The sequence below is a fragment of the Aedes aegypti genome, chromosome 2, assembly GCF_002204515.2.
Source record: "Aedes aegypti strain LVP_AGWG chromosome 2, AaegL5.0 Primary Assembly, whole genome shotgun sequence".
NCBI lineage: Eukaryota > Metazoa > Arthropoda > Insecta > Diptera > Culicidae > Aedes > Aedes aegypti.
In genome coordinates, this window is record NC_035108.1 from 224,874,827 (window position 1) to 224,887,294 (window position 12,468).

The 12,468-nt window shown below is 34.3% G+C and overlaps 1 protein-coding gene across 4 annotated transcripts in view; it reads left to right on the plus strand.

The window, feature by feature from the left end:
- Positions 1-12,468, plus strand: part of LOC5575902 — a 56,483-nt gene that overhangs the window by 22,899 nt on the left and 21,116 nt on the right. For 2 of the 4 annotated variants that reach the window (XM_001662227.2, XM_021844143.1), the window contains exon 1: positions 2,366-2,463. The exons of 1 other annotated variant lie outside the window; for it this stretch is intronic. The gene's annotated coding sequence lies outside the window, so the exon portion shown is untranslated. Of the gene's footprint in view, positions 1-2,365; positions 2,464-12,468 lie in introns of those variants that run through there. One more of the 4 variants, XM_021844145.1, reaches the window with a different exon arrangement.

Below are 12,468 nucleotides of genomic sequence, written 5' to 3' on the forward strand. Positions count from 1 at the left end.
TAATTTGTTTTTATAGAATTCATTGTCATCTGTTTATTGATTTCAAGGTCGCGTTCAACTCAGTGACGCAGATTTATCTGTGGCAGGAAATATTTTAACATTAACTGGGAAAGCTGATTAAGCTGATAGGAGAACTTACGTATTCTCGGCAGCCTAAGCTTGAAGGGGATGTAGTTGAAATTGTCAAAAAACCTTGGACGTGTGACAATTATGTCTCCCGTGCAGTAAAAACACTTGTTCTAGCTACGATTATCAACTTTTACGGATTACGTAATTAGCTTGGGAACCCGTTACTTGCAATGGCAAATTACATTTCTACATTGTTGCTTAATAAAAGTTTATCTAACTTCATCAATTCTCTTTTTCGTAAATAATTTCGCGAAAATAAACACCACTGCAATGCTTCTATCTTACGATATCGCATCGTAGAAAGTGAACTGAAAAGTATTTCGAAAAAAAAATCAGTTTGCAATAATACTAATAAAAAAGTACATGATAGCAGGGCTAGAGAGTGAGAGTCCAAGTGATGTTGAAACTCGGATAGAACTAGGCATTGAAATTGATGTAGACTTTGTAAATCTTAGAATACTTCCGACATGTGACAATTATATTCCCCGAGTAGTCAAAATCATGTTGCGGATGAGAGAACTGAATACGTTAATTTTAACGTAAATTTCAAGGACAATACTCGGTGGAAAACTTGACGTATACATCAAGAGTAATACAAGACGTACAAAGAAGCAAATAATACTAAGAAAAATAAATACGGCAGACTTCAGTGGGCTGGTCACTTCGTGTGAAAGTCGAAAAACAAGCCGTAAATAAATAAGATTAACCATTGAAAGCTTTACTTTTTTCGAACGGAGCATACCCAGTAAATTGAAATTTAGTTTTTTAGATTTCGTTCCATTGAACTAAGCTAACTGGTTTAAGCCATATAAAAACATACTCAAACCACACTGGTTAAGTAAGTTAGTTAAAAATACTTATAAATATAACATCTATAATAATTATATACTAGTTAAGAGCAGTTTGGTCGGTTTTTTGAACGTTTTTTTTTAGGTTTTCGCGGCGCTATTGTGTAATTTGTATATAAATTATATTGAAATTTTAAGTCAAAAACTTCAAATCAGGATTTCTCGAGATTCCACCTAGGGATTTTTTTAAAAATTGGCCCAGAGGTGCAGAATGATCTCAGGAATCGAGCCCTGTACTCAGATTTGATGGACAATTTTTTTACATAATAACGGTCTGTCGGGGCACCGTATATTGATATTCAATCCCTAAAAGGAGCGTCGCGAATCAGCCATGATTTCATTTGTCAATGATATTGTATCGCATCATATTGATTCCACCAATCTCTTATCTAGTTTGAATTTCTACACGCCCACTAGACAGTTAAAAAATCGGAATTTGTTTGCATCAAACAATCTTCGAACTAACTATGCAAAATTCGGCACAATAAATCAAATGATGTCTCTTTATAATCAGCATTACATAGAAATTGATTTGACCTTGTCGCGAAAAAAGCTTAGATAATATTTTAATTCCCTAAGATCTAATAGTATTAAGCAAACATGTAGTCTACAATTGATTGATGAAATTAAAAAATTAAAAAGAAGCTCTGATTTTATGGGAGGTCGGACTGTCCTATGTAATAATACAGTCATTATCTCCTATGCATTAATACAGTGCCATTTCAAATTAAATGAAGCTAAGGAAATTTAACAATCATAAATGATAACAATCAAATACAAAAAGCATAGGAAACGCTAGCTATAAAGATATAAAATGCAAATTCGCATATATCACATGGAGCCCTATGTATGGGAGTCCGGAAATCGGTTCGCGTCTCGTGTAAGCATTGAAATCTTTTGAATGGACTTGAAGAAAGCAGTCAATTGCTGTGAACATTTTCACAACTGCTCAGAATGCTGGAAATTAGGTTAATGAAAATGATGTCAATGACAGGTGATCTTTTCTATTGCAACGTTTATTCCGTTTCCAACCGACCGTGCCTGACCGGTAAATTGTGATAGCCGAGGTCTGGTTTCATTGGGAACCTTAAGTCTTAAATCTGTTGATGTTCTAGTGATTAGCGTGGCAATAATCGGTCCTCTAAATATTTCACGAGAGGGTGCTGGGTAAACTTAACAGTTGCTACTTCTTAAGCTATACGGTAAAATTATCAGGAATTGACTGCAGTGGCAGACGAGAAACGAGAACTCTTGGAGTAAATTTAACCATTTCTCTTCTCTCCACCTCGTTTAGCGTATCTTCATTCGCCGGTGTTGGTGTTGACTGCAGAGGAAAGAGAAAAGAAAAGCTGGAAGTGGGTCATCATATATAAAGACAAGTTCAAGGCAAATACGGTTTCAGATATTTCTTATTAGCCGAGTGGATAACAGGTACCTGTGCATCGTATCAATTTAGAGAAATTATAGGATACTATTAGTATAACAGGTGAGAAGAATAAATTTATAAGGAATCGTGAAATTCAAAATGCATTCTAAATACAAGAATTTATTTAGAATTGCTAGAAATAAAACAAATTGTTCTAAATAAAATTCATCTACAATAATAGTTGTCAAATGAAAATAAAACGTGATATAAATGATTTCAAACAATAAAAATCGATGAAGCATAAGACAGTGCAAGAAAACGATAGAAGAATGCTATGAAAAGTGAATGACACCAGACTTCAATCAGAGCTAGCTATTCAAACTAACGAAATGCGTACGGCTGCTGATTGAGCACAACGTGACACTTTTGAATCGACGGGGAAAGTATTGTACAGTTAGCGCGAGATTTGGGTTAAAAATCGAAGCAGTGAAGCGATGTGTGTGCTGTTAACGTTATAATAACCTACATCAACGTTTCTCGCTTGCATATGGAAAAGATTTCCGATCCGGCATTCCTTGCGTTTGTGAATTGATCCCGTTCGCAGCTTTTGGTGTGTATGTGTCGGCTTCATCTCCCTGTGATAGTGAATCTCTATGGTGGTGAGATGAAAAACCTGATTTACAGCATTGCTGAACCAAAAAGAAAGGACGCAAAATTCTAAGAAAGGTGAAATGAAAGCTGAACTTTTACTTTTACCCAAAGTGACGTAAACTTGATTCAAGAAGATTGCAATTTCATGGGTTTTGGTGCCGTGGGCGGAAATTGTTGAATGTGATTGATACGAAATTGCACTGACTCTTTGAAATAGGTCAAGGAAACCGTTAATTGATGAGTAGTTTTGAGCACGAATAATGACTCTCTATTTTACAGTGTTTTTTTTTTTTAATTCAGTTCCATTCGAAGAAAATTTAGGTCTGATGCATGTGCAAGTCATTTTTATGTCGGATTGTTTTTTGCAAAAAAAAATATAATTAGCGAAACTAAGATACTGGATGTATCGCAAATTCACTGAATGGGTTAGACACCAATTTTCGACTTACAAGAGTTGGGTGCCCTTTTTAAAACTTTCGTACTAAGGAGGCCAAAACCCCATGATAAGGTCGGAAACCAGTGATGAATCGAACATTGATACTACTACTCTAGTGTACCTAAAGGGAACACGGGCGCAAAGACACCGACATTTGATGAGGACGATCAAGCATGTTTTTAGCTTATCTGAATGATAAATACAAAGAACAAAACACCGAAATGTCAAAACGATTAGTCATTCTTTCGTGTTGCACTCATTGTGCAACTAAACTGCAAAACCTAGTTTTCTGATCATTAAATTTATTAAATACTTAAACTGTTGGACAATGCATTTGCAACTTTTCCAATTTTTATTTTGTATGAGGTCTTAGTTACTAATGGACCGATTTTTATGAAATTTGCACAGTTTTCAGACTCAAATTTATATTTTTAGGCAATTTTCCGAATCATGAGCTCGATCTCATCAACGGTTTTACTAAAGAAGTTTCTTTACCATATTTTAATAATTAAAATAACTCAAACAAAAAATAGGAAACAGCCTAATATTATCTTCAGCAAAGTTGTAGATTTAGATGAGATGAACAAAATTGCTAAGTCGATAGTACTTTTGAACACGTGATTGGAAAAATTACTGGAAATTATATGAACAAATTCAAGTTCAAATCAGACGTGCTGTGAATTTTTTTATTGAAATCGGACAATAAATGACTGAGATCTAGCCTACCAAAGTTGATCGTTTTGTATGGAAAATGAAAAAAGTTTCAATTATATCATCCAATACTGTACATTTATATCAAAACTTGCCATAAATAAAATTCCCATTTAATATTATGCATATGATCACATTCAATCTACAATATCAAAATTTGTCCATACTTTCAACAAAAGTTATATCTATTATCTTAAAATATAATCTAAATGTAATCATGAACGATGTTATAAAAATCTTGCCTCATTTTGGCCACCTTAAAAATAATCAAATTACGAGATATTTAATATTTGGGTATAATCGTATGCTGGTTTATCTGACCAGATTCGGTTGTGGCATAAATATTCTGTAGAAAAAGATGACAGATCAACCTTCTAAAAGCCATTTAATACGTTTTAGCATTACGTAATTAATTCCTGGTTTCAAAGGTTGTTCTGTCATATTTGTATGTAGATAAACCATAAAATTTATATATTTGATTTTTTCAAACAATTTTCAATTTTTTCAGTTGATTTTTATGAAAATTTTTCTCTTCCATCTTTTCCCCCAAAGCGTTACAAAATCTGTAAGCGACCTTAAAGATTGCCATGAAAACGTATATGAACACAAATAATGAATCGTTGGGAGAAAGGGAGTCTACCCCGAAATTTCTATCCTTACACAAATTTCAAACTGTTAACGCAAGAAGTATCACATATGGGCAGAAGGGGTTTAAATTATCGAATTTATGTTTACGTAATTAAAAAAACTATGCTTCACCAGAAGCCTCTTAACTATATGAGAATAAAATGAGTATAAATATAAAATTATGTATTGCAACATTATTTATAAAAAATCTCAAAGTTTTACCAAACCTTTGATCTTATATTCTAACAATGTCAGACTGAATTGAAAAGAATTCGTTAAATTTGAAAAGAAGCTCAATATGTGAATATTTTAAAAAGTAGGTTCCTTGCTTGTTTGGCAAAGACAAACAGACAACTTCAAAAGTGTAAACGCACCATGTTAAGTAGGTTGCATAAGAGTAGAGTGCATGTAAAAAAGAGTGACGTCATGTTCCAATTTTATCAGGTCTCCTGCTAAATTGGAACGCGGATTTGTATAGAAATTACAGTTCGCTGCTGTTCCAATTTTGACTTTGACGCCACTCTTATTTAAATCAAGACTGCATAAGAGCTGTACGTTCACTTGGGTGTTCTAAAATAACAAAAGCAATATTATAGTTGTACAAATCTAAAATACACTGGAAATTAAACTTCATAAAAGCATTTATATTTTTATATTCGTATAGGGAGCCGGATCCTATTCTTGGCACTTTTGATTCACTTCGGCAGTGGTTTTTTTTTTTTTTTGAAAGCTAAAGAGCTCATATTTGGCCACAATATGCGTCGTACTGAAGCGCTTGTTATAGCAAAGTTTCAGACAATTCGCCCGAGAGAAACCCCACATGACAAAGTGAGTCATGGAAGTGTCCAAGTGGTTCTACACCCTATGTACTTCACTGATAGGGGATAGTAATCATCTTGCATTCTGCAGTAGCATGACCCATAATTACAAAAATCTTAAGTCACACCCCAAAAGGTGTGCATTTGGACCCCCAGTAGCTGCTGTGCAAATTTGAGTGAAATCCATGATGTTTGTATAAACAAAAATCGACCAAATATATGGGAAAAACGGTTTTACACAGCTAAAAATATGTTGTAAATTTAAGTTTATTTTCATGCACATATTTGGAGCATTACAATAAACCTAAATTTCAACGACCAATCCATTATTTTTCAATCGAATTCACTTGAAATTTACACGATCATGTAATATTCAACCAGTTTTAGTAGAAAATTAAATGCATATTCATTTAAATTTACGTGATGCTGTAACAATACACGAATTTGATTTATTTTTAAAGTAGACTTCAGTTAACATCACATTGAAAATTAAATATTTTTTTCTGTGTAGTAACATTTTTAACCATAAAAGGCGCTTTAGTTGATGGATTTATTTTACTGTTGATTTAAAGTTTCTCTAATTAATAGAGAATAGTCATACAGTGAACCGGAAGTCTTTTCGTTAAGCACGTTGTACCTAAAGCCTCACAAAAAAGTGCTTCGATTTTGTGGAAATTTTTTAAGTCAAGTGATTGTTCAAAAATATTAGACCCGTGTATTTTTTTTAGCAAATAAATACCCTGTTTTGGTTTGGATAATCCAAAAATCGATTTTTAACCGTAACTCTTGTTGGCATCAGAGTCGGGAAATGTAAAAAAAAAAAATCAAAAACAGAAAATCGCTTTTCACATTTTCTATTGGAGATTTTACTTTGGAAAGGTTTACAAACTAAAGTAACACTGCGGAACACGATTTTGTCTCAAGTACCAAAATACCAAATCCATTTCCATTTTCAGAAAAATCATAGCACGTCTAGTTTTTGAGATATTGACTATTTAAAATGCTAAATTTGGCTATTTCAGCCAACTTGCATGCAAGTTTGCCAGCTTGTTTGGCAATTCATTTGCTTAATTTGCCTAAGAACTCAAACTTCATGTGTATAACAATACTTATCATCAATGTTCATAATACTTTCGATGCTCAAAATTTATTTTTTGTTGGTTTACAGAAGTATTGTATTTTGCCATATAAGAAAAACGAAGAATTTTGTATGGAGACTGCAATCATGTTTGAAAAATCGATTTAATCTAAATATAACCGTGCAATTTCAACCAATTTGTATCTGAAATCAAAGTTGAAATCCCATTTTGCATGCTTGGATGATTAGATCTAAACAAATATTAATAAATTAGTGGTTAAATTTTATGTAAACATCAATGAAACCAGTGTTTTATGCAACTTTGGCGACCTGTAGCTAAAAATAGAGACGTGTTGGAACATTTCTGATAACGACATTAGATTTAACAGCCTTAAATCTACTAGAGACACATAATTTGATCCTTGAGAGACGTAAAAATGTCATTTTTGTTACGCTGTGTAATCGAACATCAGAATGATATGGTCAGGCTAACCAATTATATTGTTCAGGGGACGATTAAATTCACATATTTTATATGTCATTTGAATTGAAATTCGTTGACATTTGAAGGCCCTGGTTGGCATCACAGGCATTCCATGTTCTCAAGTTAATTAATGTTTAATGAATTAAAACTGTTTTATGTTTATGCCTTCATGTAAACTTTGAGTGTTTGAAATGTTGTGTAAGCTTAAGTGTAAACCAACTCATTTTCAAAATCATACAGCATCACAAGCATAGTTTTTCAATCATAAACAGTTTATTTTTTGACAGTTCTTCTATGGAAATGACAGCCTCGTGTTTGCACCGGTCCTCCACCGATGTAAACAAATGCATAGACGGAACTGTCACATGAAACGGCTTATTGATAAGTGCTAGGAATGGTAATAGTTCATTTTACGAAACGGCAACACTGATGATATTGATGTTACTTTCACACGTTACGACACCGCCTCCTGTCAAATTTTCATTCATAAAATGAGCGTTCAGCTGTTCAAAAACGTCTCGTAAAATGGACTATAGCGGTAATAGTAGTACACAGCTAAAAATTTGTAAAAATTTTGTAAATTTCAGTTAATTTTCATGCACACATTTGGAGCATCAAAATAAACTGAAATGTCAACGACAAATAGCTTATTTTTGAATCGAATGCAATTTAAATTTACACGATCGTGTAACATTCAAGCATCTTTAGTTGAAAATTAAACGTGATGCTGTAACAATAAATGAACTTGATTCACTTTTACTATACTCTTCTGTTTACACTACATTGAAATTTAAAACTTTTTATCTGTGTAGGCTTGAATTTCGCGAAAATCACGTGGCTCTCCCCAGTACAGTAGCTCAAAAACGAGAATCTTATTAATTAGCCTCATGAATTGAATTTGATGAACATGAATTTTCTATATCATTTTTGTCGTTGAAGGATTTAAATGCGGGAAATACCGTGGGAAATAGAACATTTTTGTACAGTAGTTTTGGGGTTGCGATTAGCAAGCGATGGGAGTGAATTTCACTGGCTTCGCTGACTGTGATTTGCTTTGGAAGTGCTGATTGAACACTAAGCTGAAAAGCAGGCTCTGTCCCAGTGAAGAAGTAATGCCAAGAAGAAGAAGAAGAAGAAGGCTACTGTAGAGTGAATTTCAAGATTTTTCCCAACCCTGGTAGGGTAAGTGTTCCCTTAGCTGTGGGTGTTCCTATAGTTGAGGCAGTGGGTTCTATACCATTTCCCGGAAAGACATTTCCCGGAAATCATTTCCCGGATACCCCATTTCCCGGAAAGACATTTCCCGGAATGACCCATTTCCCGGAAAATCATTTCCCGGAATACCCCATTTCCCGGAAAGAAATTCAAGAATAATTAAAATAGTTAACGTCAATGAAATCTTTCGAACAAATGATGTTCCGTCCTTTGGGGTAACATTGGGTCGAAAGAGTGACTTCGGACCACTATTTGTACAGCAAAAATATCAGACACATGAAAAAATGTGGCAGATTTCAAAAATCCTTTGTAAATAGCTACTAGATTGTCTAGTTTTTAGACGTTCTTGCTCGCCATTAGATGCATCGAAAAGGTGGTCAAAGTCATCTCCTAGGCCCAATGTCACCCGAACGTCGGTAATAGCTTATTGAGGTATCGTTTGTCTAGAAATTCCATGCTTAATTGCATTCTATTTTTTTATATTGAATTAGAATATTTAAAAAAATATCAATTTTGCAACAGGCAATGTGATTTTAACTTTTGTTCTCCTATTTGATATTCCGATTTGTAACGCAGTCTTCCTGGCTATTTTAGTATCACAATAATAAAACGATTCTACCCCATTAACCCGAATGCCATTAGCCCGAACGCCATTACCCCGAATTCCAAAACCCAGAGAGACCATCACCCTGAATGACATTACCCCGAATTTCAATATCATGGGGAGATGTCATCAATATCATCATGTCAAGCTAATTGTAAATTCGAGGAAATCGCATTCGGGGTTATGAGGTAGAATCCAATAAAACATATTTAAGTGAATCCTCTGAAAAAATTTTTTGCAGTTATAAAGATTCTATACCTTGTTTTTAGTTAGTGAGTGAGGTTAGGGGTTAGAATTTGCAAGGATAGGATTTTCTTTCCAAACAATCCGATGCAAGCTTAGATTAGTCTATTTATATATCATGTAGACCAATTATCTAGACCTCAAATCCCTTCCAACTGTAGGCTTACTACAAGACTAAATAATCACATAATATTTTAAACCTCTACTATGGTGCTATGTGCAGTCTGTGAGGTATTTTTCGGCCGGTATATTTTGTGTTATTCTGGTAGAGTTATTATTGTCCAAACTATCTATATTTTCATTGATTAATTGTCCTTCTTTTATACTTAGGCTGTTCTTTCAAGTTATGTCATGAGAACAAATGATGAAACTGATGAACAAATCCATTAACATCAATTTCAATTATAGCTACTGCTATTTTCATAGAGAATCACCCTTCTTTTGAACTATTGCCGTTCTTCCGAAAATACCGACAGAAAAATATTTGGCGAGAAGGCTGCTAATATTAAACATCATAAATTTTCCCTTCTTTTAAACTAAGGTTATTCCATTGATTCATACACAAATTATTTTACGCAAAAAATAGATATGTTTGACCAACTCTCCCCTTGTTAATTTTTCAATTCTTGTGACGCTTCCCACAACTCCTGCTCCACCTTTGGAATGATATATTAACATGAATTTTATGCAGTTAAGTGGGTTTTTAATTAATATCTTCTTTCTTTTTTTTCTGATATAACGTTTTAACTGAGACTATGGAAATGGACTATCAAAATACATACAAATCCCAATTTATAACGCGAAATCGGATTAAAATTCATACATTTGCCTTATTAAAACAAGATTCGAAAAGAGAATAATTGGAACAAGGACTTTGCGATCTTTCATACGAAAAAAGGTATGAATTTAAATAGTCCAGTTCGCTTCGTGTAGGGCTCTTGTAAAAAAAATCCGCGAAAGTTTATTATTGGTGCATTCCGGGAAGTGGCATTCCGGGAAATGGGTTTCCGGGAAATGGGTCATTCCGGGAAATGGATTCCGGGAAACGGCATTCCGGGAAATGGTTTTCCGGGAAATGTCATAGAATCGAGGCAGTACCGTTTTCACTGATTTTAATACATTAGCCACAGAACCGACACTGCCAATCGACGTTTTGGCTTGTTGATACACCAAATAGTTGAAAAGAGCGTTCAAATTGCTTTAAAACTGATGAAATATCACTAAAATTGCTGAAACTTCTCTTGCTTGTACCAATAGTTGCGGTCTGGGAGGGAGAAACCAATACAAAATTTCTGTACGTCATAGTGAGCCGGGATTCCGCTGTCACGAACTGTCACTGTGAGCCCAGATCTCAAACATTGGACTAACATGGAAAAAGCGCGTAACTGATTAAAACACATTTTCGCATTTCATCAAAAGTGACAAAAATCGAATGAAAATCAATTCATGCACATACTGCAAGTAATGTCACGTGAACACCTTTCAATATGATTGAATATAAAGCATTGAAAAACGCATCGTTTTACTTTTTCCAATGAAAATGAATATTTAGTGCATAGAAAACTGTGGCCCATTTTCCATGTTTGTCAGGAAAGATCGAAAGTACACAACAAAAGAAAACTAGCGATTTTCCCCAAGCCTGCCTTGATTGTTGTTATCTTGCAGTTCAAACAAACGTTGTTCTATATTTCGTGTGTAGTATCTGTGCCTCCCACCCAGGTTGCGGTATTAAAAAGTATTTCACGAAATTAACAAAACAAAAACATTTCAGTTAAGTACACCCGCTTGGTGTTCGATGTGTTTCTTTTGGGGCCAACGTACTAAAACTTCGACGCTGATACACATTTTACCGGACGACATGCCTGATTTACATAAGTGCGATCGGTTACCGGGTCCGAAACAGGTGACAACGATTGCATATTAAATCTCATTTAAAATTGCAGCATATATGCTGTGATCTCAAACATTCAAATATGTAAATCGATCTAAGCTATGTTCTTCAAAAATTTAAAAAAGACGACATCGAATTGTCTAAATTTTGTAGTTTTTTTTAAGTGCCAAGTGAGAGTTAGCATTGATTATAGAGTTATATTTCCACAACGATGCATTTCACTGATTTCTCATGAAATGCATCAATATTGAATCACTGCCATGAGAGAGAAACAAAAGTATCATTATCGATTAATTTAAAAATCAAACAACCAAATCAAGGTACCTCCAAATATTGATGCTTACTTACTCTTCTTATTGCATGGTTTGTAAATCAATTTTAATAACGCCTACTTTGTCACTTACATCAACTAATGATCCTTTATTTTTTAACTCATTATGTTATAAAATTTTGAGATTGTGTATAGATTTATGTTTATACTGCATTCCGGCTTCCGATGGTATGTTATCATTTTTATTGAAAACGACAGGACCTAAGCAGAAATCAAATTAAAAAATAAGGTCGAATGGCAAAACTTTAGCCGGTTATTCCCAAAGAGTGAATGCGGTCGTTGTGCTTTTATCCGCATACAAAACCGGATTTCCATCATGCTGCGTCACTCGATACGCTGTTGAATGATATTTCAGCTGCAGGTTGAATCATCCTGGCCTGCGTCCGGCAAGAGAAAGTAGTCAGGCACTGTTTTGGGTATTGAGGCTCAGGGTTTATTGAATGTGGTGAATCGATCCCGCTTGTGAAAATCTACTTCGAGGAAAAAATGAGCAATGTTAAATGTGTCATTTCTCATGCATACTGTTTCTTTAATGCTTGAAAAATATGCAAAAATTCGTATGATATACAGTATGTGCAATACATTCTCCAATAGTAAAATTTCCTAGCATTATCTACTGCAGATATGGTAAATGCTGAGAAAACGTCACTCTCGGCATGAGAAAGCAGCAATCTTAAGCACAGCAATTATGGGATCAGCTCCCCGCATTTCTTACTGTTTCTCTCGTTATTGCAATTCATTATGCTTCATTTGAAGCGGTCGTTCCTCTTCTAGTTGACCGTTATTAAGCATTAGCAGAATTTAAATAGGTATTGTTTGAAAGCAATTATGCTATTCTTACCCTGAAGTGTTCTGCCTCGCTGACATGTAAGTATCTCACGCAAACTAACGGAGTCAACATTTTTTTTGCTTCGATATCTAAGACAGTTTTTTTCCCTAGAGTTTCAACTTCTAACATCTTAAAACCGTCTTTAAGATATTTACATATTGCTAATTTCACTCCACGTTGGATGAGGGCACACTTTCAAGTATAGGA